The sequence below is a fragment of the Macaca fascicularis genome, chromosome 3 (genome assembly GCF_037993035.2).
Source record: "Macaca fascicularis isolate 582-1 chromosome 3, T2T-MFA8v1.1".
Classification (NCBI taxonomy): Eukaryota; Metazoa; Chordata; class Mammalia; order Primates; family Cercopithecidae; genus Macaca; species Macaca fascicularis.
This window is the reverse complement of record NC_088377.1, coordinates 151,460,851-151,485,503: the sequence shown is the minus strand read 5'-3', so window position 1 is coordinate 151,485,503 and position 24,653 is coordinate 151,460,851. Positions and strand designations below refer to the sequence as shown.

The 24,653-nt window shown below is 38.3% G+C and overlaps 1 pseudogene; it reads left to right on the top strand.

The window, feature by feature from the left end:
• Positions 1–1,412: 1,412 nt before the first annotated feature.
• On the top strand, positions 1,413–3,502 carry LOC102137205 (eukaryotic translation initiation factor 3 subunit I pseudogene; annotated as a pseudogene).
• The last annotated feature ends 21,151 nt before the right edge of the window (positions 3,503–24,653 follow it).

Below are 24,653 nucleotides of genomic sequence, written 5' to 3'. Positions count from 1 at the left end.
TTATCAATGTTTCTTCTTCTAAGCACCTGACTAAGCAACTAGGTTATTTGATACTCCCTTAGGGTTGATGACAATTCTATTTCAAACTACTTTTCTTTCCGTACAAAGTGAATTACCGAGAGAACCACATACAGTTCTTCCCATTAAGATTGATCTGAACCAAATTTTACCCTTAAACCAATTTTGACTTTTCTCGCCTCCATCAGCTGGTTATAAAATCCCCCATTAGGCTATAGCTGTGAACTGAGGGAAAAGCTGGTTCAAGAGAGTCAGAAAACATGGGGGTCTGGACCACTTGCTCATCTTACTTATGTCTGCATAACCCTTTTATTGCCTCTAGTCATGCCTAATCTATTATTTCCATTGTACTGTGACTTGGTGTGTCTGATAGAATACAACTTTTAATGGAAAATTCTGGCTAACTGGTATCTCTCTTTTTTAATGGGTTCAATAGCTCACAAGGAGCTATTTTTCAAAAGTGTTTATTATTCTTCATTATAGATAATCCTGAATGCTATGGGTCTATGTTGTGATTATTCTATGGGCACTTCCCATGAACCCATAGCTGTGTCCTTTCTAGCTATATGTTCCACAGGTTAGACCTGATGCAGACATCTTTTCTGCTCTGGGTCCTACTTAAAGCTGGAAGCCTTTTACATTACTTAGAATATGGGTTGAAGAAGTATTCCCAAATACTTCTTTTAAATGTTCTCATATTTAACGTGAAATACTGTTCACCTTAATATTGTGCAATGCCAGTTTTAAAAGCAAATATGAGAACATTTAATTCATATGAGGAATTGCCAAAATGACATAATTCTTATTTTCTAACTCATGCATGTATATATACTTCACTCTTTTCAGAAATGGAGATGCTCCATAAAACTCAACCATTTTAATTTTACTTGTTGATATGCACACATTCTACCAACAGTTTCTACCTTCAGGTTACTATGAGTCAGGAATGTCTAAAGGAAAGGACGTAAGTTGCTCTCTTTTCTTCTACATCATTATTTTCAGCATAAGTGGTTGATGAATGCAGGCAAATAACAAGAGTAAGGAAGGAGATAAAAGGGCTCCCTGGACATTGTTTTTCTTAGAATGTAACTGCCTTCCTTCTGTGTTTAAAGCAAGTTTTGATTCAACTGGAAAATGTGGTCTTCAGGACCACATTATGTAGTCATAAGTGCAACACACTTGTTCACACTCGGAGTCTCAATGAATTCCCATGCTTCCTTGACCCACTGAATTTCCGTGCTCCTGGGGTGATACTATGTGCAAATAGAATGACAAGAATCGGAAAGCACACAGATGGTACCTACTCAATCTCCTCTGCTTGCATACATAGTCTTTGTTAAATCAGACATATAAAACACAGAATCAGTTGCAGCTTTCCTTGCATCATTGCTGGGATGAAGCTGGTCCTACTGTAGGGCCATGAGTGGTTCATTAGGCAGATGAAGTATAACTGTGAAGGAGACCTCCTCTTCACCGCGGCCAAGGAACCTATCGTTAATGCATGGTACTCTGTGAATGGTGAGAGGCTGGGCATCTACCTGGGCCATACCAGAGCTGTGTGGTATGTGGATGCTGACTGGGACACCAAGCATGTCCTCGTCCATTCAGCTGACAATAGCTGTCATCTCTGGGCCTGTGAAACAGGGAAACAGCTGGCCCTACTCAAGAACAATTCAGCTGTGTGGATCTGCAGTTTTGACTTTGGGGGCAATATCATCATATTCTCCACAGAGAAGCAGAAAAGCTATCAGTGCTTTGTGAGCTTATTTGACCTGCAGGATCCGAGCCAGACTGACAACAATGAGTCCTACCAGAAGATCCCTTGCAATAACTCAAAAATCACTAGTGCCCTGTGGGGACTGCATCATTGCAGGCCATGAGAGTGGAGAGCTCAACCAGTATAGTGCCAAACCTGGAGAGGTGTTGGTGAATGTTAAGGAGCACTCCCAGCAGATCAGCAACATCTATTTATCCACGGACATGACCATGTTTGTCACTGCATCCAAAGACAACATAGCCAAGCTTTTTGACTCTACAAATCTTCAACATCAGAAGCCTTTCTGAACAGAATGTCTCATCAGCTCAACTACCCTCTCCCCCAGCTATGACCATGTTGTGCTGGGCAGTGGTCAGGAAGCCACGGATGTAACCACAACCTTCACCAGGTTTGGCAAGTTTGAGTCCAGGTTCTTCCATTTGGCCTTTGAAGAAGAGTTCAGAAGAGTCAAGGGGCACTTTGGACCTATCAACAGTGTTGCCTTCCATCCTGATGGCAAGAGCTACAGCAGTGGCAGTGGCAGTGAGGATGGTTATGTTCATAATCTACTACTTCGACCCACAGTATTTTGATTTTTTTTTTTCAACCTCTACCTTGTATGAATTCTTATTTTTTTATTTTTCTTTTTTATTATATTTAAGTTCTGGGATACATGTGCAGAACGTGCATGCTTGTTGCATAGGTACACATGTGCCGTGGTGGTTTGCGGCACCCATCAACCAATCATCTACAGTTGGTATTTCTTCTAATGCTATCCCTCCCCTTGCCTCCCACCCCCCAACAGGCCCCGCTGTGTGATATTCCCCTCCCTGTGCCCATGTGTTCATTGTTCAACTCCCACTTATGAGTGAGAACATGTAATATTTGGTTTTCTGTGAATGATATTATGTCCTTTGCAGGGACATGAATGAAACACTTTGAATTTGAGTTTTAGGCGTAAGAAGCTGGATCTCTATCTAGGCCACGAAATCTTCTCACATAATGTTTTGAACTCTGAGAAATAAATTTGTTTGGTAATTAAAAAAAACAGAGTCAAAGAAAAAATTAATAAGAATTTCATGATAATCACAGCAGAGCACTAAACCAAGCACAGAACGCTTCTGAGTGCAGAGGCAAATGATAGGCCCATGAAGCTGGTCCGGTCATAGGTTGCTTTGGAAGAAAACAGAGGAAGTCATTGCCATATACACTTGCCATAGTATTGCAGAGTACTTCCTTATCAAGACCTAGCTTCTTTTTTGGCCAATCAAAATCTGATTTCCAGATCTGAGATTTGGCTCAGGTCCAGAAACTATTGTGACATTTTATTGAGATAGCTGCCCTCATGCTCCAGGTCACTCATCCTTAAATATATTTTATTATTACAATTGATAAACAATCTTTGTTGTCCTACCCCTAGGAACTGAATAGCTTTCTGTGGGCCAGAGTCTCCTGGCTTCCACTTTGATTTTGCTGCTTATTACAGCAATTGTGCACACATTCCTGCTGATGGTTAAGCATATCCAGTTAGCCTCTATTATTTTGGGATCTCCCTTGTTACCAATGAACCTAGTTCTATGAGAGAATTTTCCACCATCTTCCCTGGCTTACAAAAGATGGCCATCACTGAGTTTTTCAATTATATTGGTCCTTTTCTCATCATTGTATTCCAGATCACCAGTAAATCCAGTGTCCTCTGAGATGTCACGTGTAACAGTCATCTGGTGACTTACACAGTATATTCCTCTAGCATGCATCTCTGAACCTTTTGAATCCCTTCTTTTACTACTTTTGATAAGAATTCTGGCACCTCTCTTGCATATAATATGGTCTATCACTTTCTTCACACTGCTGAGAGTCCTCCTAATAACATGATATCATTATTTCCTGGGTCTTTGTTAGGGTGTGAAATTTTACATTATAGAAGACTTTCCCAATATTAATAAACTTTTTTTTTATAAATCCTCCTTGATTCAGTACTCTCAGGATCCAATCCCATGCATCCTCTATCGCAGCCTACTGATATATGTTGCTGATATATGTTCTATACTGATATATGCTCTGTAGCTCCTCTGAGGTTGGTCTTTTTCTCTTCCAAAAGACCCAGGACTTTCCTTGTCAGGTTATATTGAGACATACTGGTGGCCAGAAGAGCAGATGGCAATAAATTCTGATAGAGTTTGTATTTTATTGCAAGAAACAATCATTTCCATCATCTTTAAGCATAGGGAGTGCTAGCCTTTAATAGAAGGGAGTGAGCTACCAGTGAAGGTCAAAGACTTAAGTGGAATCTAGTAATTTAAGTTTCAAATGCATCAATGTGAGTGTCCCTATCTCACATTTCAAGATCTCACTCCTTCCTAATCAAGGCCTTCCAGGATTGAAAATTCAACCTGTTCTCAACCTCTTCTGCCTGTAAAGGTTAAAATATGAACTTCATCCTCGCCTTCTTCAACCTTTCAATTATGGGAGATGAGAACGTCTTTATTTGCTGCCAGGACTTTCACACTTCATGATTCATTGGTGATTAATCAACCTCAGTCTTGCATTGTTTTTCTCCAGCACATTATATACCCTATCCAATTCTATAATTTCTGAAATCATTTTCTCAGCCTGAAACATTGCACCTGCCAATGAATTTCCTTCCGCCTGTGAAGTTTTAACAATCACATTACTGCAGCATGCCAGGTCTCCCAGCACTTCACATACCATCACGGCTGGATTCCTCATCTGCAGCCTGTCAGAAGGTGAAATAGCTCCAATATCTCCTTTCAGAGTCTGCCTCCTTAAACCCTTTCTGGAGCCAACTCTATAGGTCAGATTCCTAAGAAAACAGACTCTGATGTGGAGATTTGCATTTAGAAAATACATTAGTGACCACCCTTCAGATCAATATCTAGGAACATTTAAAAAAAAAAAAAAAAAAAAAAGGCTGAGTGCGGTGGCTCACACCTGTAATCCCAGCACTCTTGGAGGCGAGGCGGGTGGATCACGAGGTCAGGAGATCAACACCATCCTGGCTAATATGGTGAAACCCCGTCTGTACTAAAAATACAAAAAAATTAGCTGGGCGTGGTGGCGGGCGCCTGTAGTCCCAGCTATTCGGGAGGCTGAGGCAGGAAAATGGCGTGAACCCGGGAGGCGAAGCTTGCAGTGAGCCGAGATAGTGCCACTGCACTCCAGCATAGGCGACAGAACCAGACTCGTCAAAACAAACAAACAAACAAACAAAAAACAGAAAGTAAGTAAAAGGAAGAAGTTTATCTCTGACGGAATTCCTACAAAAGCCTCAGCTGACCCCAAGCTGAGGTCTAGTGCTCAAGAGCCTTTCACAGTTGTTTTGCTGTGAGGCAAGGGGTCTAGGCTTTTAAATTCCTTTATTGATCGTTCACTGGATATGGCCCTTCCTTGGAGAGAAGTCGTGACCTTGGGCTAGTCATATCTCTTCAGTCTGTGGAAATTTTCAGCCAGGAGGTACTCAAACATCCTGCAACTGAGGAGAGTATGGTAACAGTCACTAAACTTGCTTCCACAGTTATTTTAGGAAATACCATTAAGAAATGACACAATCCTAACCAATTTTAGTTTTCTTTAGTTCATTTGTTTAGTCATTTATAAAAATGAAATATATAAAGTAAAATGAAAATCTGACATTATTTTCCAGAAACCCTCATTGAGAGAAATGAAATTACTTAGATTTTCACCTATCAGTAATTTTCATATTGCAAAGAATGACAATATCCATATGTTCAAAAGTACTGATGCAAATTCAGTAAGATGCAAAGTCAGTAAGCATCAGCCATAGTCTTCTCACTCACCAAAATAACCTTATTTGCCTCATTTTGCATTTATCTGAATAGCCTCACTGTATCAACTAGTAAATTAGAGTCTCAGGCTTGGCAGGCAAACCAGCTTCGTCTCAAAAAGTCAATTTAGTTTGGCATTTAAAGATAGTGTTTGAACACTTCAGTTTATCTTATTTCTGTTTTGTTTTTAAAAAATGCAAAGTATTAGTTTTAACTGATATTCAGCCAGTTTTTACAAAATTTGAATTAAAAATTACTCTTTTGGTATAGAGTTGTATGATTTTTCACTATTAAGTAATGTGACTAACACCACCAACAGGAAAGAGAACAGTTCTATCAACTCATGAGTTTTTCTCATAATACCTCTTTCTGTTTAAGCCTTCTGCTCACTCTCTGTCTTTCTCTTTCTCTTTCACTCTCTTTTTTTTTTTTTAGACAGGATCTCACTCTGTTGCCCAAGCTGGAGTGCAGTGGTGCAATCTCTGCTGACTGCCACCTCTACCTCCTGAGCTCAAGTGATCTTCCCACTTAAGCTTCCCGAGTAGCTGGAACTACAAACATGAGCCATTACACATGGCTAATTTATTATAATTTTTTTTGTAGAAATGAGGTCTTACTCTATTGCTCAGGCTTGGCTGGTCTTGAACTCCTGGTCTCAAGTGATCCTCATGCCATGACCTCTCAAAGGTCAAGGGATTACAGATGTGAGCCACCACACCTGGCCTTCTGCTTCCTTTTAATTCTTAGTAAACACTATTTTCCATCCCTACAGTGATTTTTTTTCCCCAAAATATCATATATATTGACTCATATAGTATGTCTAGATACTATCAATTAACATAAAACAATTGAGATTCATTTATACATAAATAGTTTGTTCCCTTTATTTGCTGAGTAATATTCCATTTTTGGATATATCACCACTTATTTCTCCATCCCCTAGTGATATGGTTTGGACAGTTGTCCCCTCCAAATCTCATATTGAAATGTGATTCCCAGTGTAGGAGGTGGGGCCTAGTGGGACGTGTTTGGGTCATGGTGGTGGATCCCTTGTGAATGGGTTGGTGCCCTCCCTGTGAGTTCTTGTTCTACTCCTTCACAAGAGATCTGGTTGTTTAACAGTGTAGCACCACCCCCTCCTCTCTCTTGGTCCTCTTGCCATGTGGCCAGTTCCCCTTCCCCTTCTACCAAAATTGAAAGCTTCCTGAGGTGCTAATCAGAAGCACTTACTGACACCATGCTTCTTGTACAGCCTGCAGAACTATGAGCCAAGTAAACTTCTTTTCTTTATAAAATACCCAGACTCATGTATTCCTTTATAGCGATACAAAGAAAACTAATACACCTAGTTAAGGAACATTGGCTTGTTTACAGTTTTTGGTGATTTTGAATAAAGCTCTTAAACAGGATACAAAAATCCATCCTGTATTTATTTTATACATTTCGTTTTTATAAATGACCAAACAAATGAACTAAAGAAAACTAGAATTGGTAAGGATTGGATCATTTCCTAATGATGTTCCCTAAAATAGTTTTCGACGCAAATAAAAGGCTTACATTTTATATGGGTAAATATTTAGAAATAGAATTTCTGGGTCATATGGTAAGAATATGTTTTAAGTTTATATTAAATTTTTAAACTATTTTCAAAAGTGTATCTCTATCAGCAATGTATGAAAATTCTATTTGTTACCCAAACCCTTTAGCTCTTGGTTTTGTTAGTCTTGTTGTTTTAGCTGGCAATATATCTATTTAGGTTTACACTATATGCTCTATTTCACCTCATTTACATTGTAGTGTCAGATTTCAAAACCTTTTCTTTGCTGTTTGTCCCCTGGTATCCTCCTCGCAGGTGTTTGTGACTTAGGTGTTGTTTAGATTGTAGTTCAATTCACAAAGCCTTTGTTATGGTTCTCAGATGCATTACATGCATACATACAGTTTGAGGATGACCCTGAGGTTGTATAGGTTCATATACAGAATTAGAAGATCCTCTTCCCTATATGTCTCTTCTCCAGGATATCCTTCACATTTTAGGCTCAAAGAATCATTTTTTCCAGTTTCGCTTGCAAGTGAGATGTTTTTTTTAACATTTTAACCTTCCATGTTACTGCACAGTTCTACCTAATGAACCCATCTTCGGTGAAGTATTTAAAAAGAGAGAGAAAAATAACAAGAATTCTTTCCATAGTTTTTGTCCCATAGGGAGTCTTTTTCTTATTTCTCTACACAGAGAAATTATTTTCTCTTGAGTTTTAGATACAAAGCCACCTCTTCTGCAACTGTGCAGATCCATGACCTTGGGAAGAAATTGGTAGAGGAAAGAGAGAGAGAACAAGAGGGAGAGCAAGAGAGATAGAGAAACAAAAGGGATTTCCTCCATACTTACCAGCTCACAAAGTCTCTTTTTGCCAGTTATCTAGGCAGGAGGATGGATTTCCCTAGGATGTTTTGATGTTTATGCCTGTGGCTAAGTTTCTCAATTTGGGCCTGCCCTTAAGTCAAAGGGTGGGGGAGGGAGGTTCCCTCTAGAATCAGCCCGTTCCAATTGATTTACAGAGTGCTTTCCCACATGGGCTGTATTGGGCTTCTTTTATCTTGGCTATTACTGGAAGGTCTGGCTCCTCTGTCCAACCAAGTTCACTGTAGGCAGCATCTCCCTGCTACAGTCTAGGTACCTTCTTAGCATGGCGCAACATAGCGTCTAGAACCACGGAGAAGTGTGGGGAGTGGCCTGGGGAAAAGTATGACCATCTCAGGTATTGGTCTGGAAGAAAAAAACTCTTTATTTCAACTGTTCCACTTAGGTTCTGGGATTCAGTTTCTCTACCTTAAAACAGCCATTTTAAAAATATATTTTAAAGGTTTAATTTTTTAATTTCAAAACTAGCTGACCAATAAATTAGCTTTCCATTATCTGATATTTGCTACAATTATATATACTTTAAAGCTGGATAAAAAAGTAACTGAAATTAATAACCAATGTAAAATTTTATAGTAATTTAGGAAACATATAAATATGCTTTATTTGTGCCTAAATAAAGAATATGGAATTAAATTAGTTTGCCAATATCACCATTTGCTGGGAATGTATCATGAGCTAAAGGTGAACACATGATAAATGAGCTTAGATGAAGCATTTATTTCTGCAAACTTATCTGAGAAGTCCTCTAATATGTTTGATTGTGTCCCCACCCAAATCTCATATTGAACTGCAGTTCTTGTAATCCCCACATTGTGCCATGAACCTGTTGGGAGGTAATTGAATCATGGGGGTGGTTCATGCTATTCTCATGGTAGTGAGTTCTTATGAGATCTGATAATTTTGTAAGGAGCTTTTCCCCACCTTTCACTTTGCACTTCTCCTTGCTGCTGCCTTGTGAGGAAGGATGTGTTTGCTTTTCCTTCTGCCATGATTGTAAGTTTCCTGATGCCTCTCCAGCCATGCTGAACTGTGAATCAATTAAACCTCTTTCCTTTATAAATTACCCAGTCTTTGGTATGTCTTTATTAGCAGCATGAGAACGAACTAATATAGTATATTGGTACCGGGAGTGGGGCACGGCTGTAAAGATACCCAAAAGTGTGGAAGCAACTTTGAAACTGGGTAACAGGCAGAGGTTTGAACAGTTTGGAGGGCTCAGAAGAAGACAGGAAAATGCTGGAAACTTTGGAACTTCCAAGAGATCTGGAGAGCTCAGAAGATGGGAAGATGTGGGAAAGTTTGAAACTTCCTAGAAACTTCTTGAATGCTTTTTCCCAAAATGCTGACAGTAATATGGATAATAATATCCAGGCTGAGATGATCTCAGATAGACATGAGGAACTTTTTAGGAACTTGAACAGAGGTGACTCTTGTTATGCTTTAGCAAAAAGACTGATGGCATTTTGCCCCTGCCCTAGAGATCTGTGGGGCTTTGAACTTGACAGAGATGATTTAGGATATCTGGCAGAATGATTTAGGGTAAGAACAGAAGAGTTTAAAATACGATTCTTATATCTAAACAGATTTTTGTTACACAAAAGTACACCATCTTTTGAAGTGAAGAAGTTATGGCAGAAAGGTAATACCATTGGCATTATCATTTGGATAGCCATTGACACCAGCATCCTGATGTGTGGAGGAAACCATTTGTTCATCAGTCAAATGATTTCATGAGAATCATACTTGTGTGACCTTGGACAAGTCACTTGTGTGACCTTGGAAAGGGGTCCTGATCCAGACCCCAAGAAAGGGTTCTTGGACTCCACAAAAAAATTTGAAGTGAATCCATGAAGTAAAGCAAGTTCATTAAGAATATAAAGAGTGGCTACTCCATAGGCAGAAAAGCCCCAAGGGCTGCTGTTCACCCGTTTTTTATGGTTATGGTTATTTCTTGATTATATGCTAAACAAGGGGTGGACTATTCATGAGTTTTCTGGCAAAAGGGTGGTCAATTACCAGAACTAAGGATTCCTCCCCTTTTTAGACTATATTTGGTAACTTCCTGCCATTGTCATGGCATTTGTAAATTGTCATGGTGCTGATGGGAGTGCCATTTAGTATACTAATGCATTATGATTAGCATATCACGAACAGTGAGATTGACCAGAGGTCACTTTCATGGCCGTTTTGTTTTTGGTGGGTTAGGGCCACAACTTCTTTACTGCAACCTGCTTTATCACCAAAGTCTTTGTGACCTGTATCTTGTGCCAACCTCCTATCTCATCCTGTGACTTAGAATGCCTAACTTACTGGGAATGCAGCCCACCAGGTCTCAGCCTTATTTTATTCAGCCCCTATTCAAGATGGAGTTGCTCTGGTTCAAATGCCTCTGATAACTTGTAAACAGAAATGTATCTGAGACAGGTCTCAATCAATTTAGAAGTTTATTTTGCTAAAGTTAAGAACAATGCCCAGAAGGAATAAACAAGGGACCACGGAAACAGTCTGTGGTCTGTGCCTTTGTTCAAAGATAATTTTGAGGGCTTTAATATTTAAAGGGGAAAAGTGGGTTGGAGGGGAAAGAGGGAGGGTATGGTAATCCACATGTTGCAAGGGAAAAGAAACAGGTAGGGGAATAGTCAATTATGCATTAGTCTTACACTCAATATATCAGCACTTTACATAAGATAAGGTGAACCTGTGGCGATATTTAACCTTTTTTCTGTAGCTGTCTGCTGAGGAACAAAAGGAAAGGCATTTTCTTTCATGACTCAGCTCTCAGCTTAATTTTTTACTTTTGGCATAATGAATTGGGATCTCAAGTTTTTATTTTCCTTTCACACACTTAGTATCTCTAAGGCTTGGCTTCTTCACCTAAAAAAGAAGGTCGCTTATAGTAGTACCTATCCTCAAAGGATTATTAGGATTAAATAAGATAATGCATGAAAAAAGATCTAGCAAAATTTTTGGCAGAGAGAGCACTGCAAACATTAACTCTTATATTTGAGTGAATAGGAGTATAATGTACAAACTCAAAGTTACGCCAGTCTCTAGAAGCCACAGAGAGTTCTATCACATTGACGTATACAGAAACCAACAAGTTGATGATTCTGTGAAGACAAAATTTCCTGTTGGCCTTGTTGGCACTCAGAAAATAATATCTTGAAGCATGACACCTTGGCAAGCAGAGTATTTTGAACTAAAGAAGATTGAAAGGCTTCAGAAGCAGCCTCAGAACTAATGTCTCTCCGACCTTCTCTAACCTCCTGTCTCTCATTCCTCTTTTCTTCTGGGCACAGGGAGGGGCTTTCTGTGAAGTTCCCTTATCTGACTATAGACAGAAGAAATGCATTGGCATGAGTCTCCACCCTAGGAATCCATTACCCAGTAAAGATGAACTGTATCACGGAAGAAGAGACTGAAATTTGACACTGCCCACACTGTCACCTGTTCTTTGGAGGGCCCATTCATTTTTCTTCAAAAGTATTCACTCTCCCTTAAATTGCCTACATCTCCTGTCCAGTCTTCCCTATAAAGAGTGTATGCAGCTTTTAAGTCTCACTGGCTTTTGGGGTACACACTTTTCTTTCCTTTGATGATGCCCCATGCACGTAATAAACGTGTTCGCCCTTTCTGTTGTTAATCTGTTTCCTGTCAGTTTATTTTACAGACTCAATTATCAACTTCAGAGGGTAGACAGAAAGGTTTTTTTCTCCTCTATAGTCCATAACTACACTCATACCACTCATAAAGAAATTATGTTCCTCTATTTTTTTTAATAATGGGAATTTTCAATGAAAGAGGCTCAGAACAGGCTGGGCGCAGTGGCTCACGCCCTAATTCCAGCACTTTGGGAGATCAAGGCGGGTGGATCACCTGAGGTCAGGAGTTCAAAACCAGCCTGGCTAACATGGCAAAACCCTGTCTCTACTAAAAATACAGAAATTAGCTGGGTGCGGTATTGCGAGCCTGTAGTCCCAGCTACTCCAGAGGCTGAGACAGGAGAATCGCTTGAACCTGGAGGGTGGAGGTTGCAGTGAGCCGAGAAAGCGCCATTGCACTCCAGCCTGGGCGACAGAGCAAGACTCTGTCTCAAAAAAACAAACAAAAAACAAAGAGGCTCAGAAAAATAACTGAAGCTACTATTAATATAAAAATTGAAGAATCCACATCACATTTTCTGAGTACTTGGTAAATAAAAAAATGGCCACAAAAAACTATGTAAGTTTATCCGTTATTATCTGATCATATGCTATGATCACATCTTTAGGAAAAAAGAAATTTTTTAATTTTGTATTTCAAATTTCGAGTGTTGTTTCAATTTTCTAATTTATAATCAAACTTTCTAAGCTGAATTGGGAGTAATTTTATTAAAATAAGTTGTTTAGCATTTTCTGAAGTGAACAAATCAGTTGGTAAAATAGATTTTTGAATAAAACTGGTAAAAAAGAAATAAGTAATTTTGTTATATGCCAATTTAAAAGAAAATACAAAAACAATTTACTTTCTTATTTTAAATGAACAGCTAGAATTATTTGTTTGTGTATGTGTATATGGCTATATAACTTAGTAATTATTTTAATGTTGTTTAGTATGATTTGTAACTCTTATGCTAAAGAGAATTAAACAGTCAGTGGTCGATCTTATTTCTTTATGAAATGCAATGCACTGTGGTTCACTGAACGACAATTAATTAAGACAATAGCTCAACTGGCATGTTTTAGCTTCCAGTAAGATATGCAAATGAAGTATAATGTGCTATCTCATTAATTAATATTATAAATATGAAACTTTTTTCTCTCAACTCACGTCATAATGGAAAATATATTATCTATATTTTTGGATAGATTGTGGAAAAATTCTATATGTTCATCCATATGTGTATTTTTGTAGTATGTAATATTTTACATAAAATTACAAAGTATTAAATTTATGATTAGATGGAAAAGCATCAAGCATTTATTGAGAATGAGAGAAAAAGAAGCTGGTGGGACATGTAGTAAACAGGCAACAAAATGTATCACTCCAGAAAAACAAAGGAGATTTCCAACTACTGCAGAGCTAAGAAACACACAAAAGGATAAATGTTCTGTGATTCCACGTACATGACATACCCAGAAGAGGCAAATTCAGAGTAGTTTAGAGGAACCAGAGAAGGCAGGAGGGCAGAGTGGGAGTTATTAGGTGATGATGATGATGTTCATGTACTTATAGTTTGGTTGAAATTGGGGAAAAAAAATAAGAAAAAGAAAAATTAAGTATATAAACCCTGGTATGTTATACCAGGTAAGTTGACTTGGGTGTAGGAAGAAAATACTAGATCCTACATTAAAATTTTAGATTTATCTAAAAATAAATAAGACATTATACTTTACTAATTTTAATTCATAGAGTTTAAAAGCTGTCCTAATTCTGTCCCCTGTGTTACATGGTCAAATGTCCTCTATGTTGTATGGGCTACTCAGAGACAATCATAGGGGTTGTCCAATAATAAGTAATGATGTCCTCCCCAGTTGGTTTATCTTCAGCATATTGTGACATAGTGCAGTAATATGTGCCTGTGAAGTGGATTTACAGATTATACCCTCCCATTTCAACCAAATGAACCCTATGAAATTATAAATTGCTTAAACCATTTATGCAAAGAGGCCACACATTGAAGGTAATACCTACAATGCAAGTAGAGTAGGCAACAAAACAAACAACAAGAAATATGGCAGGATGGATATGTTGGGAGGCAGGACACACTACCCCCAAAACATTACTGTAGAAAACCAGAATATGTCATCGCAACACATAGTTCTTTGGCATATTTGGAGCAGATTATTTTGAGAAACCACAGACAAAGGAGTAGCTCTGAAAAGCTGTCCTTTTGTAAAGGAAATTTACATCTATAAAAGGAATTTTTATTAATAAGGGCATCTTCAGTCCATATCACCTAATCTGGCCTAGAAGTTTCTTGTGTCTTGCCGTAATAGCCATTGATGTCATGACACTGTCATGATGGAAAAAGTTTTTTTTTAAGTTACTATGTTTTAGATTTATTTGATTCAGTATCTGTTTGACTTGCTTTATATGTGTCAAGATTATTTTATTAAAAGTAAATAGGCATCCTGAGAAGGGCAATGGTACTCACACTGGTAAGTACTTGGTGAGCATATAGCTGTGTTACTGTGGTACTATCATAGAGTCTCCCTTCTATAACAAATATTCAGAAGACTCTAATGTTAACCTGTGAGATAGAATTTTAATATAGAGGGTAGATAACGATTAGGTTTTCATGAACTCATTAATGTGAGCTGCTGGAATGTTTTATATATATTACTTGTATCCCAGTCTGGCTTGGAGGAGGAAGAGAAGTGGGGAGAAGAGGAAAGAGGAATCTTTTCTGAATGCCATTTGTCTTAGATCAGTTTTTGATTTGTTAGCTGACTTTCTAGGAGCACCTGAAAAAGAAGAAGAAGAAAAAAATTATTCTGGGGTGATTTCTGTACACTCCTTCCTGTGAGGCTCTTTCTAAAGCAATGTCTTTTTATTGTCTTTTATGTTTGCCACCGTAACATATATTGGGGTATGTATGGATATTGCTGGTGCCAGTGAAATCCCCTTTACTTTCTTTCACTGTTTTTGATTCCCAGTGTCTGCCTACTTTTTCTTTCAATAGTACACAACTGTGGCTCTTCAAAGAGCTGCTACTACAACTGCTTGGCCTGTTGAAACTAGAAGTCCTCAGAATTTGTCTTCCCATTGCCACCTTCTCAGAAAGCCCTTAGTTAGTGACAAACCAGTGTAGGTTATGAAAGCTCAGGTCCTCTGCCTTAAGCCAGAACACATTTTTGACACAGAATATACATTCCAGGAATTCTTTGCAGAATCAGGCTAAAGCACTCCCCTCAAGACTTTCCTGAAATTATACTTTTGCTTGGGTTCTTCTTTTCTTCTCTGCTTCCCACATTCTATCATTTTTTTTTCCCTTCAGGGCATGTGCACATGAATTCTCAACATGTCTTTTTATTTGGAGGAGTATAAGATTGAAACAAATTTAGAGACTATTAGTATAGAGGAGAAACCAGTTTACTGTTAAGAATAGCAAAACAAAATAAAACCAGAACCACCACCGCCAACAAAAACCCCACATCCTCACACACAAACAGCAGAACAATGACACCTGCATGTATTTATAGCTCTTAGAATTGTGAAAATAAAGAAGAAAAATAGACATGTGAGTGGAACAGATTGGTGTCCTAATTTTCCCTCTTTGGCTTTTAAACAAAAGAAGATGTCCTGCTTATCTATCGCTGTAGAACATATCCCCTGAAAGCACATTAGATTACAACAATGAGTTGTTATTATTTTCTTTGATTCATAAAACTGATGAGTTCAGCCTGGTGGGGCTCCTTTGGAGTTGCAATGAGATTATTGTTGAGGCTAAAGTATTTGAGAGATTTCTTCTTCCCCTGTATGTCTGGTGCCAGGAAGTGCTGAGGCTGGTTAACCATCTCTCTCTATGTGGACGCTCAACATGAGGAACTGGAGATTCCTCACAGGGCAGTTCTAGAGTACTCAGATTTCTTATATGCTCCAAAGAAAGCATTCTGAAAGACCATGGCAGACACTACCATGCTGCTTCTTGCCTAGACTCAGAAGTCTTACAGTGTCACTTGTGCCACAGTTTCTTGGTGATAAGTGAGTTATAGGGTCGATCCATCCATGAGAGAGTGAATGCTCAGAGACATTATTCACTGGGACCTTCTTTAGATATGTGTTTAATAAAATGAAGGGAGTACAGAAAGCGTGGAATATTTACCTTGTTTCTTAGTGAATTAGGACACCAGAAAGAGACTCTGTGCAAAGCCTTACTACAAAATAAGGTAACAGGCTAATGAAGAGAATAGAGCAAATGGTCAGGCCCTAGCTGGCGTGTGTGAATGCTCCTTATGTCTCTTCAGATGTGGATTCTGAGTTGAGAGCCTATGAGTCTGTCAGGGATCCTACTAGGGTAGAGATAAATTATTTTGCATCAGAAATTGAAGGCAGACAATCTTAGCAAGGGTTGAGTTGAGGATATAGCAACAGTCAGATGTTTTCATCACAGTAGGAGTTGAAAGGAAGCAAATTCAGCAAAGTAGAATGGCCAGTGCTCCCCTCAATCTTATCACAGCACCAGTTTAGGAGGCATATACGGAGTGCAGGGACTCAGCATCTAAGAGACGTCACCTTGGACAGTGGCGATTGTCTGCTAGTGCATGCACAAAAAGAACTTTGAAGCCCAGGGACCTCATTTTTCCATGGAATGAGGTCTTGCATCTCTCCCCTCTACACCTACTGTCTCCCTCAAGTATGTGGGAATTTAACATCCTAATTATTACCCTCACTAAAATGTTTCACCTACTACTGTGTTGCAAACGGTGTCTCTTACTGCTCTGAATAGTGTGTATATAACAGGAAAGGAATTCTGTTTTACAGATCGAAAATCTGTGACTCAACAAGGTTAAGTGTTCCATCAAGTTTGCACAACCGGTAAGGGGAAGGATCCGCTATTCAGACTCAGGTCTGCTGCCTCACATTGTGTTCTTTCCACTTTGTGATACTATCTCTAATATTTACTTCTCTATAAGGTTGCAATTGAAATACAATTCTCAGAAATTCATCATTTTTTAATCTTCACTTTTAACCAACAAATACGTTTTCCTATTTGGTAACTGTAATCTGAAAACTGCTACATATTAATAAAAACTGACACTGATTTGCTTTTAGGTGTTCATTTATGCAGTGTGAATGAAGTCAGCTGTGTAAAAGTGACAAGAGAGAGAATTTCTTATGGTTCATTAGTAGAACATACAGCAGCAATCAATTGTAGTATTTAATAGTCACCGCACATTCAAGATAGAGATTTATTTCAACAAAGGAATTAAACTTGAAAACAGCAGGGAAGAAATAAAAGACTGGAAGTGATCATAGGAGAAGTTTACCAAAAAAGTCAAACTTTCACCAAGTTACATGATCCTTCCAGTTTTAAAATCACATGGAAATTTAAGTTGAACCAGAAGTATATTCCTGACATTTTTCTTTCCCTTCAAAATCTTTCTGTTTTACTATTCTTAACAATATAAGTTGCCTAAGATATTAATCACACAATTGATTTTAAGGATAGCCTTACAAAAACAGCAAAATAATAATTTAATTTAATAACATATTAAGTACTTTCTATGTATCACACATTATATCAATTTCTTCACATGAATTGACTAAGTCTAACAACATGTCTGAAGTTGGATATTGATATCACTATCATGAGAAAATAAGGCACAGAGAGATTGAATAAATTGCATGAGATTATACTCATCTACTAAGTGGTAGATTTGGGATGTGAACCAAAGTAGTCTGGTTTCAGAGTTACTCTCATAACCCACCAAAATGCACCTCCTTCCCATCTAAACTGTATTTGCTTGAACAATATTTCAGTGTGTTCTCTCCCTAAATCCAATCAACATCATAATATGCACAAATAGGCAAAGATACTAAGTATAACTACTGAAAATAATTACTATGAATTTAAAAAATAATCTTAGGTAATAGAGAGGGGAACAGAATGGCAGAGTCCAGAGAGTAGACAGGATGTACACACAGAGAGGCCAGAGAAAACTTCTATCTTCTGATGTAAGACCTGGAAAGTCAAAAAGGCACTACAAGTGTTGTTTTTGGATAGGAAGTCTATGAATATACCATTTATCTGAACATAAGGGAAATGGCCAGAGAATGTGTAGTCACGATTTTGACAGGACTCTGAGCAACTAGAGCAACTAGATTATATCAGACCTTGAGACCATGATAGGATTCTTAGTTCACATTTTGTGTAAAAAGTGGAGCTCTTAGATTGTATGCACAGGAGAATAACATTATCTTTTCTACATTGTATTGATGACTCAGTGTACTGTGTTGAGAATAGATCATAAGGCCCAAGGGTGGAAGCAGTAAGAACACTAAAAGGGTGATATTAATGATCAAGGATAAAGGTGATGTGGTGATATTAATAATCAAGAATAAAGGGGATGGTGATTGAGTAAGTGATAGGATTAAAGGAGTGGAGAAGTGGTTAGTTCTGTGTATGTCCTGGGATCTCAGAGTTTTCAGAAGTATTGATTTGGAGTTTAAGGCAAAGTGGAGAGTCAGGAATGACTCTGGGTTCTTTCATACATTCCATACATTGATCATTGTGGTTTTTAAGACTGCCTGTTCCTCAGAACGTATGTCTAGCTTCTCAAGAGGACTTCAGTCAGTCCTTCAGGAATGCCCCTTCAGTTTGCCCCTTCAGGAATAATTTCTACCCTTTTTCCCCCTTATATTATCCCTAACTTACTGAATACATCATACTTGTTATTCCATCCACCTGGAATGTTTTGTTCTACATTTATTTATACGTCTAATGCCATATTATTATCCAGGCCCCTACAAGCATAACTTCTTCAGAACATCCCTTCAATTCTGATTAATCTCTCTCATTATCCATTTTTATGTTTTTCTTTCTTTTCCAAAGACTTCTCTCTATCTGTATTTATATAGTTCATTTTACAGAATATTCATTTACTGTTTTTCTCACTACAGTGTAAGCCATATAAGATCCTGCATCCTACCTTTACATTTCTAGTGTGTCTGTTTCCCAAATACCTAGTACAATGTCTAGGGCATAGAAAATCATGAATGAATGAATGAAACCATGTTATTAGGCAATAGACAATTATTTAACTTTGCATCTAATATGTATTAACTTACATTAAACTTTAAGATGATAATCTCTTCACTATAGGCATAGAGGTAAAACACTTTAAATAAAACATTCATTATGGTTTGTTATGTTTAATTCATATAGACATGGTCAGAACAAAAATCATCTTCTCATTAAAGTCAGCTAAATATTTTGGTTTAAATGAACATGGTAAATATCTAGACATTTTTAAATGTCATTTTATATATATATATTTCATATATATATATGACTTAGATTTAAGTCAAATTTATTTCAACAAACAACTTTATTGGATGAAAGCTTATATACTAATATGAATAATGAATATTTATAGAGTATCTACAATGTGCCAGGTACTATAATTAACAATTAATCTAGAATTATCTCAATTAATCTTCATAAGAATCCATTAAGGTAGCTACTCGTATCTTCCACTTGCATACAAGAAAACAGACTCTTAGGTAAAGTTGTAGCAGGACAAGCCACAGACAAGAACCCCTAAGACACCAAGTTGTGGAAGGAAAGGGCTTTATTCAGCTGGGAGCTTCGGCAGACTCACATCTCCAAAAACCGAACTCCCTGAGTTAGCAATTCCTGTCCCTTTTAAGGGCTTACAACTCTAATGGGGTCTATGTGAGAGGTTCGTGATCGATTGAGCAAGCAGGGGGTATGTAACTGGGGGCTGCATGTACCGGTAATCAGAACAGCACAGGACAGGGATTTTCACAGTGCTTTTCCATAGAATGTCTGGAATCAATAGATAACATAACCGGTTAGGTCAGTGGTCAATCTTTCACTACCAGGTCTGCAATGTAGTGCTGGGCTATCTGACTACTGATTTCATTTCTGTCTTTTCTTTAACTCCTACTTTTTCTTTGAGGCAGAAATTGGTCATAAGACAATATGAGGAATGGTCTCCTCCCTTAAAGTGATCTGTTCAAAGTTATAGATATATTAGGTGACATATTTGGAATTTTATTCCAAGTATTCCTGCCTCCAAATTTATACAATATACCTTTTTAAATAAGGTCATTAGTTATAAACAGCCCTATCTTCCATTTGCCCAAGCCAGTATAAAAACATACTTAAACTTTAAGCACTCTAGCCAATTATTCCACTCAACTGCTTCTTTCCTCTAGTATTCTGAGAACAACATTTTTAAAATTCGGACTTCAAATTCAATAATTATACGATTTTTTTCCTGTTCTTTACTAATCTTGTGCTCATTTTTCCATTATTATTCAGTATACATTTCAGGATTCATCACTAAAATTACTCTTCTCAATACTTCCTCAACTGTCTTGCCTCTCTCTGTCTCTTAGTTCTCTCCTAATAAAATCCAATGCTGGTTAAATCTAATTCTTGGGTCACTCTACCTTTGCAAACATCTAAACTGGCACAAGAGAAGAGCACACAACCATGCTGAAAAGTATTACCTTGAACTTATTATCACTAGACTCAAGTTATATCTTAGTAGAGTTGTACAATTATACTAAATTTTTGTAGTTCATTCATTTTTTCCAATTTTCTAGAAAGCCATCATATACTTTCTCTTCTCCTATTGTATCTCCACTTCTTCTTCCATCATCCTCCCTCCAAGGAGAATATTTTAATTCCTATTTCATTCAGGAAATGAAGGCAACCAGAAAACATTTTTTAGCTTGCTTCTATTAACACATATCCTGAAGTCATTTGAGACCACTCTACCTTCTGTACTCTTAGTTTGGATAAACAACCTATGCTCCTTTCTTAGTTCTCCATAGGTGCACTAGATTTCATCTCCCCTTGCTCAGTTTCTCTGTGGAAAACATACACAAAATGGTCCTTAAAAGCAACTGCTTATACTTTTGTCTCCACATATTCTCCAGTGAGTTTTTGTCCTTATCACTTCACAAAAAATGTTCATGTCAGGGGTACCAATTATTTCCATGTTGGTAAGTTTAATTGGTCTTCATGTTACTCAACAATTATTAAAGGATGAGACACCATTGAGCATTCCTTTTATTCATTTGCTTCTGAGACATCTACTTTTCCTACTTCTCCTCCTATTTCATTGGTAATATAGTTTAGATATTTTTCCTCACCCAAATCTCATGTTGAAATGTAATCCCTAATGTTGGAGGTGAGGCCCAGTGGGGGATGTTTGGCTCATGGAGAAGATCCATCATGAAGGGCTTGGGCCGTCCCCTTGGTGGTAAGTGAGTTCACACAAGTTCTTGACACTTAAAAATGTGTAGCACATGACCCAGCACTTGCTCCTGCTTTTGCCATGTAAGGTGCCTATTTCTCTTTCACCTTCTGCCATGACTGTAAGCTTCCTGAGTCATCCCTACAAGCCAAGCAGATGCCAGCAGCATGCTTCCTGTAAAGCCTGCAGAACAGTGAGCCAATTAAACCTGTTTTCTTTATAAATTACCCAAACCCAGGTATTTCTTTGTAGCAATGCAAGAATGGCTTAATACAGAAAATTGGTACTGAGGAATGGGGCACTGTTATGAAGACAACTGAAAATGTGAAAGTGGCTATGGAACTGTGTAATGGGCAGAGGTTGCAGGAGTTTGGAGGGCTCAGAAGAAGACAGGAAGATGACAGAAAGTTTGGGACTTCTTAGAGACTGGTTAAATGATTGTGACCAAAATGCTGATAGTAATGTGGACATGAAGTCCAGGCTGAGGAGGTCTCAGATGGAAATGAGGAACTTACTGGGGACTAAAGCAAAGGTCACACATGTGAGGCCTTTGCAAAGAGCTTGGCTGCATTGTGTTCATACCCTAGGGATCTGTGGAAGTGTGAACTAAAGAGAGATGATTTAGGGTATCTGGCAGAAAAAAATTATATGCAGCAAAACATTCAAGATGTGACTTGGCTACTTCTAACAGCCTATGGTCAGATGCAGAAGCAAGGAAATGAGTTAAAGTTGGAACTTATATTTAAAAGGGAAGCAGAGCTAAACGTTTGTAAAGTTTGCAGCCTAGCCATGTGGCAGAGAAAGAAAAACACTTTTTGGGAGGAAAAGGAATTCAAGCAGGCTGTTGAGCAAACACTTGCTAGAGAGATTTGCATAACTAAAAAGGAGCCAAGTGCTAATAGCCAAGATAATGGGAAGGAGGCCTCAAAGGCATTTTAGAAATTTTCCAAGCTGCCCTTATCATCACAGGCTCTGATGCCTAGAAGAATGAATGGCTTCAGGGACCAGTCCCAGGGCCCTGCTGCTCTGTGTAGCTTCAGGACACTGTTCCTCACATACCAGCACTTCTAGATTCAGTCTCAACCCAAAGGGCCCCAGATACAGCTTGCAGCGCTCCTCTGGTGGGTGCAAGTCGTAAGCCTTGGCAACTTCCATATGGTATTAAGCCTGTGGGTATGCAGAATGTAAGAGTGAAAAATGCTTGATAGACTCTGCCTATATTTCAAATGCTGTATGAGGAAGCCTGCATGCACATCAGAAGCCTACTGCAGGGTCAGAGGCACCACAGAAAACCTCTATTAGGGAAGTGTGGAAATGTAAGGTTGGAGCCCACATGCAGTGTTGCCACTGGGGCCCTGCCTAGTGGAGCTATGAGAAGTGGCTGTTGTCCTCTAGACCCCAGAATAGTAGAATAGTAGATCCACTGGCAGCTTATGCCTTGCTCCTGGAAAAGTACAGGCACTCAAAAACCTGTCAGAGTAATCATGGGGGATATAATCTGCAAAGTCACAGGAGCAGAGCTGCCCAGAGCTTTGGGAGGCTACTCCTTGCACCACTGTGCTTTGGATGCAGGATATGAAGTCAAAGGAGATTATTTTGGAGTCTTAAGATTTAATCACTGCCCTGCTGGATTTCAGATTTGCATGGGTCCTGTAGCATCTTTCTTTGGGGGATTTTTCTCCCTTTTGGAGTAAGGAATGTTTACCTAGTGCCTATACCCACAATGTATCTTGGAAGTAAATAACTTGTTTTGAATTTACCAGCTCATAAGTGGAAGAAAATAAATCTCAGATGAGACTTTCGACTTGAACTGAACTTGAGACTTGAGTTAATGCTAGAATGGATTAAGACTTTAAGGGGATTATTGAGTAGAGATTATTGTATTTTGAAATGTACAAAGGAGATGAGATTTGGGATGGTCTAGGTATAAACTGATATAGTTTAAATATGTGTCCCTGACAAAATCTCATGTTAAAATGTAATTCTCAGTGTTGGAAGTGGGGCCTGGTGGGAGGTCCTTGGATCATGGAAGAGGATCCACCATGAATGGGTTGGGCCATCCCCTTGGTGATAGTGAGCTCTTGCTCTGAGTTCACATAATAGCTAGTCATTTAAAAGTGTATGGCACTCTCCTCCCCACTTTCTTTCTTGTTTGCTTGTGCTTTCACCATGTGAGGTGCCTATTCCCCCTTCACCGTCTGCTATGACTGTAAGTTTCCTGAGGCCTCCCTAGAAGCTAAGCAGATGGCTGCACAATGCTTCCCTTAACCCTGCAGAACTGTGAGCCAATTAAACCTCTTTTTTAAAAAAATAAATTACCCAGTCTCATATATCTCTTTATATAAATGCAAGAACAACCTGATACAATTGACAACTTATATTTTCTGTTTCCTCCCAAAGCTTTAAACATTGGAGTAGCCCAGAGATCTTTGAATATCCTCTTTCTTTGTTCATACACATTGTCTTGGTGATCTGATTCAATATTTTCAAATCTCTAAACTGATGCCCACATACTCATCCTTCCAGTCTGAACTTCTATCCCGAACTGGTGCATGGAACAGACTACTTAACATCCTTGTCTGGAAAGCATATACTCCTTTCAAACTTGACAGGCACAAGAACAAGATTTTGTTTTCCCTTACTGCAAAGATGTTTTTCTTCAAATATTTTCCATCTGAGTAAAAAAGAATTCCATCCTTTTAGTTAATCAATCCAAATATTTTGGAGTCTTTTTTGTGTGCCCTCTTTCTTTTACGGACCATATTAAATTGCCATCCATTAGCAAATCCGGTTGATTCTTTCTGTTTTAAATAATAATTCATCCACTTCTTAAATCTCCCATTACTACTGAACAGCCGTTATTATATTTTACTTGGATTACATAATGTAACAACTCAATGGGTTCATTTTGCCTCCTGCCCAGAAAAGCCAATACATTAAGAACAACAGATATTGCAGCAAAGAAAGAGTTTAATTATCTCAGGGCCAGCCAAGCAAAAGGATGGCAGACATTTCTCAAATTTGCTTCCCTGAAAGCTCAGAGGCTTGGGTTTTTAAAGATAATTTGGTGGCCAGGGTTCTAATAAATGAATACTGCTGATTGGTTGGGGATGAATTCATGGAAGTGTCTAAACTGTTTTCAGACACTGAGTCAGCTTCTGTGTGGGAGTCATTTCCTTGGTGTAAGTCAGAGGTTCAGGTGGAGTCAGTCAGTTGTCAGAATGCAAGAGTCTGAAAAACATCTCGAATGTCAATCTTAGGTTTTGATAATACTTATGTTATATATAGGAGCAATTGGGGAAGTTACAAATCTTGTGACCTCCAGAACAGTAAATGATTATAGAAAGGCATGCTGGAGAACAATAGTTAGTTGTCATTTAATGATGCCTATATCTTAGCAGAATTCAGATTTGTTGATAATCCTAATTTTGTGACCTTTAATTAATTTTATAAGGCAATTTCGGTCCCTAAGCAAGGAGAGATTTAGCTTCCAGAAGGACTGTTATTACCTTGTTTTAAAGTTAACGAAGGCAGTTATCTTGTGAGGCCAGAAGCAAGATAGAGTCAGTTAGGTTAGATTTCTCTCACTACTATAATTTTTGCAACGGTGGTTTCAGCAATAATATCCTGTCTAACTTCTCTGCATTTTAATCTCTTCTATTTTGGTAGCCATGGTCTTGAAAGGAAACAAATAGCACGCTCAAATTTATTAA